This window comes from Poecilia formosa, unplaced genomic scaffold (assembly GCF_000485575.1).
Source record: "Poecilia formosa unplaced genomic scaffold, Poecilia_formosa-5.1.2 Scaffold111, whole genome shotgun sequence".
Lineage (NCBI taxonomy): Eukaryota > Metazoa > Chordata > Actinopteri > Cyprinodontiformes > Poeciliidae > Poecilia > Poecilia formosa.
In genome coordinates this window covers 1,528,063-1,545,935 of record NW_006800050.1, presented here as the reverse complement: position 1 = coordinate 1,545,935, position 17,873 = coordinate 1,528,063, and the positions used below count along the sequence as shown (strand labels likewise).

At 39.2% G+C, this 17,873-nt stretch overlaps 1 protein-coding gene across 5 annotated transcripts in view; it reads right to left on the bottom strand.

Annotated features, from left to right (window-relative positions):
* The window catches only part of kcnip4a (potassium voltage-gated channel interacting protein 4a), a 161,441-nt gene that overhangs the window by 96,857 nt on the left and 46,711 nt on the right, over window positions 1-17,873 (bottom strand). The gene's annotated exons all lie outside the window — the stretch shown is intronic.

Sequence of the window (17,873 nt, the reverse complement as noted above, 5' to 3'; positions counted from 1 at the left end):
GCTTCACTTTTTTTCCCCCCTAAATATAAAATGCAGTATCTGATGGAAATCTATCTTTGTCCTCAACACACCATCCTTGCTATGAAACTTGGTGATGGCAGTATTATGCTGCAGGGGTTCAATATTATTTTAACTACTGTTTAATCAATTGAGAAGGGTGTTTAGAAATATTTGTGTTTTGGTTCAGAAAAGTGTCTCATTAATTTTTCTTTAATTGCTACGTTGTCTAGTGTCCAAAATCATGAAGTCAGCCTTCAAACTCTTCTTGGCTCTGCCAAGAGAAACCTTCAACGAGCTGCATCTCGTCTTAAGAAAAGGCACTGAGATTGTTTTGTTCAGTCATTGTAGTGCATTTCCTCCACTTATGTGTGAGAGACTCCAGACCACATAGACGGATGCATCCACTTATACTTAAATTATTTACTGCCTGTCCACATTTTACGAGTGTAAGGGTGTCTGAGTGGGTGGTAATCTTCACAGGGGCACCGCAAGGGCCTGTGTTTGTTCTCAAATTGGACTCCATCCTGTACAAGTTGGATTTCTGCTCACAGGACCTGTGAATAATGTTACATGCGACTTAATCGTGTTTGTCACCGTCTTCTGAAGCATGTAAATATTCTGTGGATGCACAGTCAGCACGTATTCCAGTTCATACCAAACCTGCATTTGCAGGATTCTCTCAATTCTTCAGAGGCGACTCAGGTTTATATGTCAATATTGTTCTTTTATTTTAGTAATGAAACAGCTGTTCAAATGTATTCATTTATTAACTATTTACAAAACTAAATTTCTTTTTTTTTTTCATTGACATTTCTACTTTATTTTGCAAAAAAATAAAAGACAAAAACCCCCCCCAAAAAACATACATTCACCATATTTCTTATCCAGGTGCACCAAATGGAGTTTTAGCTTTGATGCATTTTGATGCAAGTCGAAAGTCAGACATCTAGAAATTTGAGTGTTGAAGAGAACATCATTTAGAAAGTATTAGTAGCACCAGGCTTTTAGAGGATTCTCTAGTAGTTTTTTTTTTAAATCTTTGAAATCTCAACTTACAAAACAAACGAATCCAAACGTTTGATAACTACTTAGGCGTGCGCTGCTGAAGTAGTGCCAAAGAGGCTGAATACTACTTATTTAAAATCAGTAATAGGATAAAAGTAAATTTACTGGAAACACGTAAGTGTTCACCTCAACCAAACAGAGAGCTCACATTTTACAACTAAGAAAGTTTACAAGAACTGACACTGCAGATAACTTTTTCTTTTTCTTTTTTTTTTAAGAATACTACGTTCTTTGGGGGTTGCAGCAAGATGCAAGCCTGTGAAGAAGAAAGCAATTTTCTTTGCAGCAGTTTGCTGGTACAGCAGAATCAGACTCTAAACACCTGGACAAACTGAAAAAGAGGGCTGCACTGAACGAGATCAGGAATGTTGCATAAACTGATAGAAATGGGCAACAACACACCCCGGCCACGCTTTTTGGGATAGTGGGATGAGAGAGTCTTTAGAAATGTTTAAGTTGCAAGTTTTATTTAGGTTTCTTTTAAATAATAATAATAAAAAAGCACATATACAACTTTTCAATATGCATTATTCAAATGTTTGAATCAAATAAATCTAGATTTAGTCAATAAAGGCTTTTGTAAATCAGTCTGTATAATCAAAGTTACTCATTTCTAGAGGAATTATGTGGCAACTAGATCTGCACATTATATGCATACTGTTATCAAACTCTCAATGTGGATAAGGTAACTTTTTAACAAAAAACTGCATAATTATCCAATTAAAATTAGCTAATCATATAAGTAAAAGGAAACCAGACTGTATGGCAGTGATATATTTAGAGATGCTTGTTAATACAGCAGAAAATCTATTAGGACGTTAGATGTCATCAAGAAACTAGAAAATACAGTTTCTTTACCAAAATTGCAGATGTAGTTAACTTTTTCAACAAAATATATCACCGAGATAAAAAGGTATAAATTTACTTTTTTATCCAGTAGCTGGATAGCAGCACTATTGGGTTATATGCGAGTTTAACAAGCTCTCCAAGCTTTGAAATTCACCTTCACACAATCCTGCAGAGGCAGAACTTTCACCCCCATCGAGCTTTTTTCCATAAACAGCAGATCAGTTCAGTAACAGAACCAGGATGAGCTCCAGCTCATAAAATTTAAATGATGCCAACATGACTGCAGATGCAGTACGACTGCATGAATTATGCACAATATTGTAAACACTGACCTCTGGACTTAGGGCTTCCGGAGATCATTTCTGTTCGGTCTGACGTGAACGTAAAACGCCTCGGGGCCCAGGTGGTAAATGCTGCTCAGCAGACATGAATTAGGTAAACGGAAACGTTGCCACGATGGCAGCCGAGGCCGTTAACGCGAACTAAAACGTTTGGGTTGTGTTTAAGTGATCCGGTCGTGGCTCATTGAGGATCCATATGTAGATGCGAGGGAACATGTGGTGAGAGCAATTAGGAAGAAGCGATGGCGTCTGTCAGTTTGGGAGTCAAGAGATCTTTTCAGAGAGCGAAACGAGAGAAAAGTAAAGGTCCGCAATCAACATTTTAATTATTTAAAAATAAGATGGAAAACAACAACAAAAAATATATTTAATATACGTGCCGTTTGTTATTTAGATTTTTATGCATACATAAAAATGACATGTAATAAATTTGATGGGTAAATGAAACAATCTGAGAAATACGCAGGATGCTTTTCTCGTTACATTTGTGATGAAGATCCTGGGATAGGTGAAAAAATTCATTCGAAAAGGGAAATAATAAATTATGAGCTTAATAGAAAATTATTGCACATTAAAACTAAAAAGGTTCAACGTAGCATATCAGCCACTAGAGCTTTTTATGAGTGAAGCAAATTGTGCACTTACTTTTGCATGTTATCAAGTTGATTTAAACTGCATCAACATTATTTTGAAACCAGATCAGGTTGCCCACGCTTGAAAAGCAATTACTTTCGATAATGTTTTTTTTTTTTTCTAGCTCATTTGACTTTATTACCGTCTTTAAAGTAAAATAGGATTTTTGCTGTTACAGTGTTTGTTTACGGGAACGCAGTAAGAATTGTTCACATGGTTGCGTGGTCGAGCTCAACCTCGGTGATTCTCTCCGTCTTCTCTTTTCCTGCCTGACAACTATAATTAAGAGGCCACAAAATGTCTCAACAAATATTTATGAGAGCTTATTAAAATAAGAAAAACTAGGGAACAATGGAAATTTGAATGCGAAAACAACAAAATAGAAAATATTCCTTGAGGGAGACGCGAGACAAAATCAGCCGATGCAGAGCAATTACAAAGAGATGCGAGAGGAAAAAACAAACCCACTTTGCAACAGTCTTCAATGGAGCATGTTTTCCATTAATTCAACCGTGGAACCAGTCAGCCTTATTTTCCCTCTCGTCAAACTCCCTTTCACCGAGCGCTGTCACTCTGATGCAGCCTCTGAATCATGTGGTCTGTCCATTATTATTAATGCAAATACAGACTCGCGCGCACAAACACAAGCAGAGAGCTCTTCTCACTGTACTCCCCTTCACATTCACCGCACTCCTCCCCCTGCATCCACCCACTGACTGTGTCTGCTGACAAATACAGCAGGTGAATTCATTCCCTGCATGTCATCCCAGACAAGAATTCATCTTCCCCCAAGCAGCCGCCACAACGCCGTCAGCCACGACAACGCTTGCTTAGAGGCGGGGTTTTTCATGGCTCCGGCTCCAAAAAAAGTCACAACAATGTCGGAAACGAGAAATTCCCAGGACTATTGTGCAGCCAAGTTCTGTGAAGACGACCGCGGCGGGCCGTGAAAGCAACTCGTTCTACAGGCTAACTGGCCCCAGCCTAGTTTAAATGCGAGGTCACCTCAAATTGCAACGAGTGCAGTTTCATCCGTCACGGCACATACCACTCGTGTTAATACATTTATTTCCAGGGAACAGGGAAATGTCCCTTTTCACGTTGCAGGCAGGGACGTACACAATGAAGCAGGAGAACTCCCCAAAACACACACATGCATGCACACACACACAGCAGCCCAAGGTGATTCTTTTTTAACCCCAGAACTTAAATTTGTCTGCTCTCTAGAGAAGGAAAAAAATGTTGAAATTGGGCTCTTTTAATGCAGTTAGAGTGCTCTGCGCAGTCTGATTTGTCTGGTGAAGGACACACATTTATCTGTGATTCTCCACTACACTCTCAGAGTCAGTCATCTCCTGTGCTGTCTAGGAAGGACTGAGTAAGAAAAATGTTTGAATCAGAGTTCACTGCCGCAGAAATGCAGACATGACAGAAGAACGGCCAGCGAGTGTTCAGGAGTAATTACTATAAATGAAGTTTAAGTTATTAAAAGCAATCATCCCTTGAAGTGTTTTAGCTACAAACTGGTATCTAAATCACCTGAATCATTAGGCTTCCTTATCCATCGTATCAGGAGAGGGAAAAACAGACACACACAACCGTTAAGAAGAGCTACTTGCTGGCAGGAAGCTTGTGACAGCAGTTCAACAGCAATTATAAAGGTCACACATCCGATAACGTGGTTGCGACGTACTCCTTCTCTTCAACTTGATGGATCCTGGTTGTGGCAGGTGTGCAAGTTACTGAAGTATAATTCTGCAGAGTACCAGCTGTACCGTTGGCTTTTTTTTTTTTTTAAACAACATCCCGACATAAACAAATCTTTACCTCCTGCTCTCTGCAGAGAATCAGCGTTTTAACCGAGTCGTCTTACAGAAAAGTATTAAAAGTCGAGAGAAATGTGCAGCATTTCCCAGGGTTATAAAAACCTATTTCATGAGCTGGGCTGGCATCGCAGCCCTGCTCCAGATCTGGGCTTTAGGGGTCAATAGGCAATCAATGAATTTCATTTTCTGACTTCAAAGCTCTGCAACAGAAACTGACCACAATTTATGAGCTCGGATAAGAACTGAGCAGATATAGTTGTTATTGATACAAATGTGTTTTTAAGGCAGTGGAGCTCATCACTCTGTACGCTTGTTTACGTGGAGGACCTCAGACATCTGTGGCTGGAGACGGGCAGTGAAATCTGCAAGAGTCTCTCGCATCAGCGTTGCACTTCGTTGAGCTTTCCACCGACTTGCAAAACTCTGCTACGCTTGGGATGCGCTGGCCTAAATCTCAATCATATCTTTACAGGGATTCAACCAAAAGGTTAAAATTTATTTAAAGTAACTTAACTTGCTGTTAGAAACTAGAAGAAAATATCTTTTTTGGTCGTTTCTCTAATGCTTGATGCTTATGTCTTATGTCAAGACGTCCACTCCAGGAAAAATGTGCAAGTCACTTAAAGTTTTCCAAAAGCAAACAATCTTTTCACTGTATGTCTATATACATTTACTCCAGGGAACATCGACATTCATCGCCCTTTTTATCACTTATTCTAAAAGCACATTACAGCGTTATGGTAGACTGAGCAGACTCACTCACGGGGCAGCCAATATCAGCATAGCTTATAAAACAGTGGTGTGCAAAATGAGATGCATATGTGAGGTGATTACATACACAGACCACAGGAAAGTCCTGTTGCTTCATTTAGGATCTCAGCTTTTGCTGTAATTGTCCAACAACCCAAACTGAGCTAATCTTCCCTTGGTGTTGTACTACACATAATTAGGAAGTCTAATAATCACTTTATTTTCTAAAGGCTGCACATTTAGATCAAAGGCAAAGGGGGGAAAAAAAAAAAAAAAACTTAATCTGCTGCCCTAGTTAAAGAAACTCGTATAAGCCCGCTGCCATTTCAAGCTGAAGGCATTGACCGTCTTTGCACATAAAAAGCAAAAACCTTTTGAACTCCTCTCCTCCTCTTTATTTAACAGCTTCATTCAGGCAGCCAGAGAATCTATTTTAGCATGTTCCAGCTTGTGTTGTTCACACACAGCGAGCACATTGATCGCTTTGTTAGAGGACGTGTAATTGTAGGCCAGTGGTGAGCTCTGATTGCTTCTGGACTTCTTCAGGACCAATTTGTCTGCATGTCACTTGGGGCGGTGAGGCTCTGAGCTCTACGTGGGGCACGGAGAGGAGGAGACTAATGGGAAATGTGATCTCCTTCTGACGTGTGAAGTACTCTCTCTTTGTTTGTGAAGGTTTGTTTGCCGAGTCTATTATGTGTATATCTAGGCCCTCACGGCGGCTAGAGAGATCACTTTGTTTGAGTTTCTGTTTGAAGAGTTGCACAGCATAGGGTAGGAATCAGGCTGCCAGGCATAAAAATTCTCACTGTATATTATCTATACGTATATATCCAGCTAATTATTTATACTTTAGAATGAACATTACATAATATCAGATTTTCACAACAGACAGCTCGAGATAATGGACGATGTTCTCGCACACAGAGCAGCTTCGACTCCATCAAGTACTCACTTCGCATCCGACCACAATATGTTTATTGGATTAGTCAGGACTTGGCCATTAGAAGACATTGATTTCTTCTTTAACAACTTCTTGGTGCAACAATGTGGCTTTTTAGGCTCATGTCCACACATTTTCCACTCACGACTTGTTGCTTTAAGTCCCGCTTCCTTCATTAACGATTCAAAGACATCCTGGTCGAGATGTGGCAGAAGAAACCAAAACTATGATACAACTATAAATCCCCCCCTCACCCCCAAGAGGCTGATATTTCTATGTTAAAATGCATCTTTTATTTATTTTTTTATGCATGTTGATGAAAAGAAATAAAATAATTATTAAGTCTTTCAGAAGTTGAAAGACAGCAGTTGTCACAAAGTGAACTGGTGGATCCGAAACTCTTTACAAATCGTTTGATGGCCATTTGATTCCTGAATGGCTACAGAAATGTGATTTTTAAATCTAGAAATTGTTGTTCTTTTCCATGAAGGTCAACATGAATGAAAATGGAAAATTAAAGCAGGAAATACCAACGCTACAAAAGCTTGGAGCTCCAAACTTCAGACGTCATACTAAGAAAAACACATTCTTCCAGAGAAAAAGGTTACGCATTTACAGATTAAAGGTCAGATCTAGAGTAAAACACAAGGTAGACATAAGGTTGCCATTTATCTAAGCTTTGTTCAGACTCATTTGTGAATAATCCTCCCCTATAGTGGAATGGTGGAGTTAAAATTTGGCAGAAATTCTCTTATTAAACTTCCCTGACTGACTGGCAACAGTCCTTAAATAATGATCATGTAATTTTAGAAGTACGAGAGTAAAGAGTCAATAGACTCTTCCTCAGTTTCTTTTATTTATAGTCAGTAATCAACACAGATTGCAAACCTCACACCTCATCCAAACAAATAATCTGCATCAAACCAGCAGAGTCTTCTAAAAGTATCCGTCAATATGCCGATGCCAACCTTGCACTTCTGCACCGTGAAAAATCCATAAAGAGCTCATCTTTTGCGGATAAATTAAATTTTGCACAGCCCATTGGTCTTTCTGTCCAATAAAAAAACAACAACATTTAGAGGGGGTAATTTTCAGCGTGGCGGCACCTGAAAACGCATTCTTACAAATGCTCATCCGAAAATACTGGGCAGTATCTTCAGGCGGGAAATCATCACCTCGGCTCTGCTGCATCGTGACTCTTAAGAGCATCTTGTGTGGCTGCTCCAGGGCCTGGATTTATCCAGCCATTACAGCACAGGGGCCATTTTTCATCTGTAATAGGGTCCTCCATTAAATATGAACCTGGAGGTACTATCATTTAGCTTGGCGCCATCGCTTCCACAAACCAGCAGCAGATGCTGCAAAAGATACGGCCTCTGTGGAAAATTATGGCAAAAGAGTAAAGTTGCATTCTAAGAAAGAAAAAAAAATAAAAGCTTGAATAAAATGGCTGCTTACATTAAATCACAAGTATTTTACAGTGTTAGGCCCCAAAGCTGTAAAAGCAGTCAAGCTCGTATATTAGAACCGGTTTAACCAAAGACATCTTAAAACCTTACTGTAAAGGGAATTAAGAAACTGGATGGGCGCAACTTCTGAAGACAAACTAAAAACTAGGGATGCACCGATCCAGATATTTATTTATTTTTGTCACTCATAAAGACCAGGTTCATAAAGCTTAAGCAGCTACTAATTGAGTCTGTCTTAAACCTGCATTTATTTGCTAAACTTTAGATCTGTTCAGCCTTGCAGTGATTGCATATAAATGCTCCGCAGCACAAGTTCAATGCTGTGCAACCTGCTATGATCGCTGCCTGCACAAGGATCAAGCCTCTGCCTTTGTTAGATCAAGGACCAAGGAGTAACAGGTAAGAGGTGGAAATCCAGATATCCCTCTCTCCAGCTAGAAAGGATAAGATGTCTCCAGTCCGGTCCCAGTGAGGTGACCCTTAAAAACCTTTATAGGAAGGAACAGAGGTACATGCAGGCGGTTCGAGACATTTGTACTCAGCACCATATCTGGTTTTCAAAGCATTTGCACTTTTTTTTTTGTAAAGCAACTATTGATGCATCTTTTATGTTCATTGAAACTTACTTTGAAGTTAGCAGAACAGAGAATGTTAACATAAAAATAAAAAAAAAAGAAAGAAAGGTACTGCTGCGTTTTTAAAATTACAATGCAGGAAACTCCAAGGTTTCAACTTGGGCTCAGATTATAAAAACAAGTCACCATAATTATGGTAACTTAGATAATACACACAGCTCCACATTAAAATCTCACCAATAATTGTTGAAAAGATGGACATGTGCCGTAATTTTTTCTTCAGTTTGCTGTGCGACAGCGTGTGGGAGTAAAACCTGACATTTGTCTGACGTATCCAGCAGGCATCTGTTTTGATTCACCTCAAGTACCCACGGACCTACTCAGTGTGAAGTAGAATGATATTAGACTTCAAGTAACTTCAAGAGATTACATAAAGCTTAAATTAGGCCTTTTAAATCAGACAATTTATTATTTTTCCCCCTCCAAAATAGCAGCTTCTATATCCCTATTAACATTTCTAAAATATATCAAAGCTGGGTAGATATACTGAGTATCACCATGAGGTCAAGCCGTCGTAAAAATGTTAAACATAAATTCATAATCGACAATGCCAATGTCCGACATGAAGTCCAGTCTCATTCTGTCCCATGATGAAATCGTACATCATTGCCTCTCTCTCTCCATAACAGACAATATCAGCGGCCCTCAAGAGGACTTAATGCACTTCCCATCATCACAGTGTTTCAGCTCCAGCCAATGAAAGAACATCAGCATTTAATATGTGCTTTTTATGTATGAAGTCATCGCCCATCAGTCAGCCAGAGTGAAGTGACAGACACTAAATCAAAAATCTAATCAAAGCTTGAAAAAAAAAAAGAACTAATAAAAATTCATAAAAGGCTAATCTGCAGCCAGAGAAGTTAAAAGTGGGAAAGTAATGCTAACGTGATTGAAGCACCTTAATATATAATTTAAATTTAAAGTATTGTTCATTATTCTGCCGAGTAATAGCGGAGTCAGTCAAGTGCTTACATCAGACACATGCATAAACACGTGCAGTACTCTACATTATGGGCATTTATCATCAAGCAGCGTCAGGTAGGATTACTGGTATTCAAAAAAAAGAAATGTTATAACACAATATGTGACATGCAAACTTTGGGACAGATGGACACGGCATTATAAAGAAGGTTAATATCTAAAGTCACCAAGCCGCTGCACCCAAACTGAGACTTTGCTCCTGTTTATTTCTCAGTTAATATTGACCTTTTCATAGATAAATATTTATTCACTGAACAAATCAAGAAATGTGTCAAGCTCAGTTATTTAGGTGAAATGAACACAATTTTAGGACCTACAATAGTGCCAACATTTTCTTTAACATGGCAAAAAAAGTTTGACAAAATCATATAATTTAGCAAAAAGGGGAAGATTCAAATCAAACGGAGAAATAATTAGTTAAAATGAGGGTAAGAAAAACAGGGAAGAAATTTAAATTATTTAAGCTCTTAAAATAAAACTATATCTAAACAAAATGCATCATCAACTAACCTGAACGCTGCCAGTGGTGCAGAGTTTTTAATTCCTGTTTTTGTAATGTATGTTCATTTTCCACTGTTGTGTATTACTAGCAGGTTGAAATTACCATAGAGTATTTTTAATTTCCTCTATAAGGTTACCGCTCCAACCTCCTCCTCACAGACAAGATACATCCAGTCTTCTGTAATTACCTCATAAATGTTTAATTTATGAACTCAAATCAAAGCTGGACACCTTCTTGGGTAAACATCGTTCTCTGCTTTGACACCAGAGATTTGTGTTTCAAACAAAATGTCATCCCTTCTTGAACTTTTGATTGCTTTCTTGCCGTCTTTGTGCTGGTGTTTCCCCCCCCCCCTCACTTGTTTACATTTCACACATTTTCAAAATGTAACTATTTGCAGCCTGAAGATTTATAGAGGATCTTACAAACCTTCTAGATTCTGCTCTATATGAAATGTTATATAGGATGTGAAACTTGTTTAAAAATGCTTTCAGTTTTATCTTTTTCTAGTTTGGCATTTATTAAATTATCTTTGGACCGTTCTTCCATCACTGCTTCCGTCTCCAAGGACTTTCTGCCGTTATTAAATATCAGGATATCACATGAGACCCTATACTCAACTGTTAACTTTACAAAAAGAAACGGATGCCTGCTACTACAAAAGGGCAACTCTGAAAACAGCCTGCTGCCTCACACTGGTGAAACGAAACATTTCACAAAAAGAACAAGAACGGAAATAAAGGCTTTGCCTGTGTTTCTGCTTTTTCCACTCCAGTGATTCCATTCTGTTTACTCCAACAAAGCTCATTTACTCATTTCCCTCTTTTTTTTTTTACCATACATCTTTTTGTTCAATAACCACGTTGTCTCAGCACTTGTCTGTAAGAGATTAGAAGAATTTCCAAGGAAAATGCGATTCTCCACTAAATATGATATTTATCACTGTGGAGCATTTACCAGAGATGTTCTCCAAGTTCAATTTCCATCAGTTTCTTAGACTTCAGTCGTAACGAGCTGCCAAATTTGTTTTTGTCATTTTAGCTGTAATGTAGCATTTTGCCATTCAATTGGTTCATAGAGTCTCTAGCGCAAGCATGAAGCTATAGACCCGTCTACCAGGAATACCAAGGTTTTAAAATATTTAGTCATTCTGTTCTTACAGTTCAAAGTTTGTCGTCCTACATTTTTATATAAAAAGATAGAAAAATATTCAAACAAAACCAAACTGAGCTTAGATTTGTCACACTTAAGCCCACAGAAGTGCATTTTATACGTAAAATCATTACAAATGTTTTTTTTTCTTCTTTTTTTATCTCACTTATAGTGGTTAAATAATGCGGCCCATTGCACAGCACGTTTGACCTGCAAGTGATTTGGATCCAAGATTCTTGGATTCTTCATCATGCAGCTATAAGAACTGGTATTTTGAACTACAACATTATGTTTATGCATTAAACAACTTGTGTTGCATGGATGTAAATGTAAAGAAATGAAGGCGTTTTTGAGGAACTTAAGTTTGTGTCTCGAAAAAGTGAGATAAAAAAAAAAAACATTTCTAGCTGAAGAGAAAGTTAGGACACTGTACTACCTAATTCTTGTAACTGCCTACTGGACTCTGACATCCATCAGAGGAAAGTTTTACTTTGGCAGTGAGATGTTTGGGGGATTTCTTTTCAGGTACAGCCCTTTTTATGTTACTGCACTAAATCTCAATGATCAAGATTTTCCATTCCTCACCTTTCATCTGGTCTTTGTGGACTCACCGGTACGTTTCTGGGCCGTTGTCATATTACAGTGTCCAGTTTAATAATAATTTCCTTATTGGATCATTGTCACACGGCGTGTTCGACCTTCAGCGCTCATGTGGCATTTTAATAAAACATCCACTCTAACCTTGTTTTGGTCTCAAATACATAATAAATTGACAGCTGAGTCTCATTTTGCTTCCTTCATGCGGCAATGAAATGTAAGGCAGATACACTACAGTGTGACAGGAATATAATCTCGCTGCTGAATCGCTGAACAAAACAAAAATCACTCCACCATCGTTCCTACTCATGGTATGAGAAGAAGTCAACAGTGGGCCATTTCTACAAAACTGCATTTTACTGCTTAACTAAAAAGTGATGGAGCAACTCCCAAACTGAACCAGACGTGTTTTGGTCGAGGTGACACATCACACTGTTTAGTTTTTGTCAAAGATCTCATTACAAAATTTCACACCACCTTCACACTGACCTGACCTGACCTGCAAGACTGTGGTCTAATCTGATGTGACAACAGCAATATGCAATGAAAGAAGACTTGCTGCTTACAGCTTCTTGCTTCAGGTGTTCAGGTGTGCCAATCCCACATGCAAAGACAGGTGAAAAGAATAAAAGATGGAGCAAAAGCCATGGATTTCCTTTGGAGGCACCATTTAATCACAGAATATGTCAGACAGAAAAATAGGCTGAGACACCTGAAAGGAAGAAGAAAACCGAAAGGGTGATCCATCCTTATTAGGTTGAGATCTAATATATTGAGCAGCAAGTCAGAGGCAATTGACTGGTCAGGGTGATCTGTGGTATGGTATAAAAGCAGATGGACATTTTCTATATGGGCCAAAGCTTGGCGGATTGCTGAGGCAGACCTACAGTAAATGACATTAAAAAAAAAAACTCCTGCTCTGTTGCTTTGCATTTAAATTGAATCTGCGATGGTTGCAGCGGTGCATAAAAAACAGCGTAGATAAAATTTCAAATGATACCTTGCTTCCATGGTGGATGCACTGCTGCTGCTCAGAGCATGACGCATCACTTCCAGTCCTCGTCGCTACATTAACGGCTTCAATCTGTTTTAAAATTATTTTCCCACCGTCATGCCCCGAGGGAGGCAGCTTGGCATCCTGCGGTACCAGCAAGATTGAGTGAAGAAGCAAAACAAGCAAAAGGTTTTGCACATTCTGAATTTAGGAGCAAACATGGATTGATCTACAGTTTTGTACGGCATTCGGAGGACCAAATATTAAATGTTAAGTTGAACGCAATGCTAGGAGACAATACATTGTCTCTCTGATGGAACACTCTGAGCAACACAGTGCAAGACAGATTCATTTCCTATAAAGAAATACAAATCATGAAAATGTATATCTATAGAAGCAATAAGGCAGATTTTTAGATACAGCAAATGTAAGCAATGCAACCTCAACTTTTTTTCGACTTAAAACCCACCTGTTCAGAGTTGCTTATGGCTAAATAAGGGTTAGAGTCCCAGTTGACGTCGTTTCAACTAAAGTCCTAAGGGTAAGAGTCCCAGTTAAATGGCATTTCAACTAAAGTCCTAAGGGTTAGAGTCCCAGTTAAACGGCGTTTCAACTAAAGTCCTAAGGGTTAGAGTCCCAGTTAAACGGCGTTTCAACTAAAGTCCTAAGGGTTAGAGTCCCAGTTAAACGGCGTTTCAACTAAAGTCCTAAAGAGTAGAAAAGAGGTGTGGGTTTTACTGTTCTTTTATTATTGTTTATTCAATGTGATATGACTATGTTTTTGTTTTTAATGATGTAAAGCACTTTGAAATGCCTTGCTGCTGAAATGTGCTATACAAATAAAATTTGATTTTGAATTTGATAAGGAGTTCAAATCTGGATAATAGTGTTAGGAAGGGCACCAGACGTAAAACTTCAAAAATAACAAATATGCAAATTACAAAATAAACACCAGACCTCATTGGATGTATCCCGGGTTAAAAACAAACAGCACAACTATTGTTATTCGGCAGAGGAGAGATGGAAGGTGTGGAAAAGACAGGAAGTAGAACTGGAAGTTGTACAGTGTAAGATGTTGAGGTTCTTTGTGATGAGGATAAATGGATGAAAAATTAGTTAATTTGCATTGTTTTAATTAAGGCATTTGTGCTTCTGTACTAGGCTTCCACATTGACCGCAGATGATTCCCTCAGCGTTTACCTCCCTGGTGTGATGCGCAGAGCCAGCCATGTAAGAGATGAGGCCAAGGGTCGATGTGTGGAGAAATGGAGCTTTATTTCCCACACAGCCATTCAGGACAACCTCTGCAGGAGAGCGCGGGAGATTACACTGGTTTATAGCAAAGGTGTGAGGAGATGATGTTGTGCAGAAACGTACTCCTGCAAATATGAGCCTACAGGGTTTTAGTGTCCTTGACTTAAAGCTTAAAATGTGGAGATCACGGATCAGCCGAGAGAGGGTAGGAAGAAATATTCTGTTCACACAATTTATTTGCTTCACCCTCTCTCGGAGAGATGGCGCAATCAAACGGTTACATAGGGAGTTTATTTTCTCTGTTTGACCTCCGGAGCAGCTGCGGTTACTCAAATGTGATTACAATCAAGAGAATAATTTAATTACCGAGAGCAAAGTCGCACCTAAGCTAAAACACAAGGCAAGGCGCGACAAGAAAATCTATGCGCACATTCAAAATCTGAGATTACATTAGATCTTAACAGAACTGACACAGGGAGGAGTACACATGCTCCGTTTGTGACCAGCCTGCAAATCAAAACCGTTTCGCAGCATTTGGGTTCAGCTGCTTTCACTCTCATCCCTCCAAAATAAAATTTGGAGCGGCAAATTGTGTTCAGAAGACGTCCGATTTAATTCTGTCTAGTTTGATCTCAGGATAACTCCGGCTGTTCTGTGAAGGCACGCCAAGGTTGGTTAGAGAATGCTAAATGCATTAACAAATAGCATCACGAAGAGCAAGGAGCACAGCAGACATGTCAGAGATGAAGTTGTGGAGACGTTTAAGGCAGGGCTAGATTTACAATCAATATCTCAAGCTTTGAACATAAATGCTGTTCAAGGCGTCATCATAAAGTTTAACAGGCACAGCACAACTCCAAAATCTACAAAGACATCCACCTGGCTTCTGGCAGTGTAGGCATTCATTAGAGAAGCAGCCAAGAGGCCCTGCAGTAACTCTGGAGAAGCTGCAGAGATGCACAGATTAGATGGCAGAATCTACGCTGAACATCCTATCCCCACGGTGAAACAAGGTGGCGGAAGGATCATGCTGTGGGGATGCTGTTTCATAGCACAGAGGAAAGCTGGCAGAGGTGGTGTGAAGATGGATGGAGGTAAATACAAAGAAGAATGGACAAAAAACTGTTCATATTTACCAGGCTGGTAGAGACATAACCAGAAACAATAAAGCTGTAATTGCAGCAAAATGTGGTTTTAGTGCCAACTGAGGGGTTAATAAAAGAAATGCTAACTTATTTGTAAAGCTTTGAGAAACATTTAGGATTTTCCTTACACTTAAAACATGGACTACTTTCTGCTGGTTTGTCAACTGAAACCCCAGTAAATTTCATTGAAGATTGCGAAAATAATATATTTCAAAGGTTATGAATACCTTTGTAAGGGAGCCTTAACCTGCATTTTGCAGGTTCTTGTAAAATAAAGTCTTGGCCTTAAACATCATTTCCTGGCTACAGCTTTAGTCATTGTGTCAAAGCGACAGCGCGGCATGGCTTAAATGTCAAAATGTCTCATATGAGGAAATAACAGCCTGTCATTTATATCCACCTCTTGTCCATCTCTTCATTCAAGATGTTTATCCAACCGTATGACATTTCGTCACAAAGCCCCTCCTTTTCTTTTAAGGAAGATTGATCTTTTAGAAATTTTCAATCTGCAAACAATCACCGAGGACATGGAAACCATTTTCAGAGCAGTCATTTTCATCCACGGATCCAAGCGGTGCCCAAGGAAAATAAAATATGAAAGAAGAAAAAGGAAATACAGAAGCCAGAGTTCTTGTTGGACTGCAGCAAGAAAAGTGTTTCAATAAAACATTGGATGTTCAATATCATTTTCAACAAATATTTCTGATTGTGTTTCTGAACTTTATTAATAAAACTGCCAAGAAAGTGCAGCAGCTATGCATGACTAAATTACCATAAACTGGCAAAACTCAATGTCCACGTGGAAATACAATCGACGGCAGGGTACACCGGGCACACACAGACCTGAAAATGATTGTAGGAGAACAGAAACAATATTAAGCTGTGGACTAAGAGTGAGAATGCAAACTGCAATAATGAACCAAGAAGCAATCCGCAGTTTTATTCACATTTTTCAGTTAGATTAAGGCCTACCTAGCTGTCTTGAACAGAGCAGAGACCTGGTGTACTGATTAATGAATGAATGAATAAAAAGGTGCAATATGTATTGATTTAAGTATTTTTTTAAAGGAAATGTAAGTAAAAAAGGTTGGTTAATGGTTAAAACCTCAAATTTTATCCTGAAATCAGTCGAGAGTGATTTCTTTGAACACCAGAGCTCACATCTCAGCAGATGAACACCCGACTAAAAATAACTCCGCCATTCCTTCCACTCAGAGGGACTCTCGTTTACAAACATTAGAGCAAATGGGAAAACTGATTATGTGCCCCGGCCAGGGATGATTTAAATGGACAGTGAAAAAAAATAAATAAATAAAAAGAGAGAGACAACCCCACAGGCTGGGGATGAATGCAAAAGTGCAGAAATGCCACCAAGGGTATCTGAAGGATCGCTGGGAGCTGTGGCGGTGACATGGAGCCAATTGATACAAGCGCAAACAAACACGACTCCTGTGGCTGAGTACCTGTGCAGCCACAGCCCCCTCATTCATTTCAATAAGATCAGTTTGACAGCACAGTGGGCTCGGAGCACAACCATGAGAAAGAAAGAAAAAAAAAGGGAAAAAAATGGAAAAAGATGTGAGAAAAATTCAGCCAAACCAAAACAAGACGGCAGATTTGGAGAGCGAAGAGAAGGGCATTCATTTCAGCAACTGCTGTGTTAATGTACGAGACTGTACTGTACACAAATTTCCTGAGAGGAGTCTCCCTGGATGTGTAAAACTGTAATCACCCTTTTCAATTTTGATGGTGACACTTAAGTGACAAGCTAATCATTAGCTAATTGCTTCTGGTAATTAATAAGGTTTATAATTAGAGGGCTGCTGAAGGACGCAAAACTTCTGCAATAGAAAAAGAGTTTGACTGCGGCAGAGAAAATAGTGTTAGACGGACAATTAAATAGATGATCGTGGTTTTTCTTCTATTACCGTTTGATACAGCACAATAACAAATGTATTTAAGCCAGCATGAGAACCAGTGGTTCAGACAAAGCAACCGCCGCGTGGATGTTTGGTTTCTAAGCTAAATCAGCTGCAAGTTTCAATAAAACCTGCAATGCAGCCGAGTGGAGGAGAGCTAAAGAATCTGTGCAGAATCTGGTTTGGAAGCAGAAACCAGGGAGGCTGAAACAGAGACGGCGAGCGAACCTGTGAAGAGGCCAATACAGTTACACACATCACAGTCGTCATTCTGCGGCCGACAAAGGCGGTCAAGCTGGAAAAGGGAGTCATGGTGAAAGGTTAAAGGGGGGGGAAGCTGAAACAATGCTGTTTCCAGTTGACACCGATACTTGCCCTTTTTTTCATTTTGCAAGAGACTCAACAGCTGCACTTTGTCGCAGATTGGCACCTGAAATCTTTATTTTCTCTGCAGCGCCTCTGGAGTTGACTTCTTCTCTGATTAATGCTATCTTTGCCTTCAATAGCTAGGTTCTTACTATGTTTAATATCATGCTATGTTCTTTCCATTTTCAGGTGATGGACTGAGAAGTTCTCTGGTAGATGTTCAAAGTTTGGAATATTGTTCTCCTTTGCCTCTATTTACCAATTAGGTGACTTCTGAATGGGACTGCTTGCACTAGAGCTTTATTCAGGGATAATAATCTAGCCTAACTTTCCATGTGTCTTCTAATTGATTCACATAAAATCCCCCCAAAATACTCTAAAGGTTGTGGCTGCACCATGACAGAATGTAAAAATGCTACTTTTGCAAGGCTCTACATTTGATTTATTTGGGG